A 1,771-nucleotide genomic window follows, 5' to 3' on the forward strand; every position below is an offset into this window, starting at 1 on the left:
AAGGTTTTTAATCTTTTTTTTTTAAATTTTAATTTCAGTATAGCTAGCATAATAGTGTTATATTAACTTCAGGGGTACCATACAGTGATTCAACAATTATTATTATTTTTTAAGATTTTATTTATTTATTTGTCAGAAGAGAGAGGGAGCACACAAGCAGGCAGAGGCAGAGAGAAAAGCAGGATCCCTGCTGAGCAAGGAGCCTGATGCAGGACTCAATCCCACACCCCTGGAATCATGACCCCAGCTAAAGGCAGCGGCTTAACCAACTGAGCCACGCAGGTGTCCCTGACCCAACAATTCTATACATTACTCAGTGCTCATCAAGGTTAAGCGTACTATGCATCCCCTTCATCTATTCCACGCATCCCCCACTTACCTCCCCTTTGCAAGTATCTGTTTGTTGCCTAGAGCTAAGAGTCTGTTTTTTGGTTTGTCTCTCTCTTTTTCCCTCTGTTCATTTGTTTTGTTTCTGAAATTCCACAAGGGAGTGAAATCATATGGTATTTATCTTTCTCTGACTGACTTTGCTTAGCATGATGCTCCCTAGATCCATCCATGCTGTTGCGAGTGGCAAGAGCTCATTCTTCTCTATGGCCAATACTAGCCCGTCGTGCATATCACATCTTCTTTATCTGTTCATCTGTTGTTGGACACTTGGGCTGCTTCCATGATTTGACTCCTGTAAATAATGTTGTAATAAACACAGGGGTGCATACATCCCTTTGAATTAGCGTTTTCATATTTTTTGGGTAAATACCCAGTAGTGTGATTACTTGATCATATGGTAATCCTATTTTTTAATTTTCTGAAAAACTTAACTTTTTAAGTTTAACAGAGTGACTGCCCCAGTTTGTATTTCCACTAACAGTGCACGAGGGTCCCTTTTTCTCCACACCCTCATCAACACTTGCTGTTTCTTGTGTTTTTTTTTTTTTAATATATATGTTTTAAAATTTCGTGGTTTTTTAAAAAAGTTTTTTTTTTTTTTTTTTTTGTGAGAGAGGGAGAGAGCTAGAGAGAGTTTGTGGATGAAGATGGAAGGGGCAGAGAGAGAAGCAGGCTCCCTCCTGAGCAAGGAGACAGATGTGGGGCTTGCTCCAAGGGTCCTGGGATCATGACCTGAGCCAAAGGCAGATGCTTACATGACTGAGCCACCTAGGCGCCCCTCTGTTTTTGATTTTAGCCACTCTGAGAGGTGTGAGGTGACATCTCATTGTGATTTCAATTTCCATTTCCCTGATGATGAATGATGTTGAACACCTTTTCATGTGACTGTTGACTAGCTGTATGTCTTCTTTGGAGAAATGTCTGTTCATGTTTTCTGCCCATTTTAAAATTGGTTTGTTTGTTTTGTTTTTGGTATTAAGTTGTGTAAGTTCTTTATATATTTTGGATACTAACCCTTTATTAGATATGTCATTTGCAAATTCTTCTCCCATTCAGTAGGTTGTCTTTCAGTTTTGTTGATTGTTTTCTTTGCTGCATATATTTGATGTAGTCCCAATAGTTTATTTTTGCGGTTTCCCTTACCTCAGGAGACATATCTAGAAAAATATTATTACACTTGATGCAGAGAAATTACTACCTGTGTTCTTTTTAGGATTTTTATGATTTCAGGTCCCTAATCCATTTTGAGTTTACTTTTGTGCGTGGTATAAGAAAACAGGCCAGTTTCATTCTTTTGCATGTAGCGTCAGTTTTCCCAACACCCGTTTGTTGAAGACAATGTCTTTTTCACATTGTATATTCTTTTTTTTCAATTTATTTA

The sequence above is a fragment of the Neovison vison genome, chromosome 7 (assembly GCF_020171115.1).
Source record: "Neovison vison isolate M4711 chromosome 7, ASM_NN_V1, whole genome shotgun sequence".
NCBI classification, from domain to species: domain Eukaryota; kingdom Metazoa; phylum Chordata; class Mammalia; order Carnivora; family Mustelidae; genus Neogale; species Neogale vison.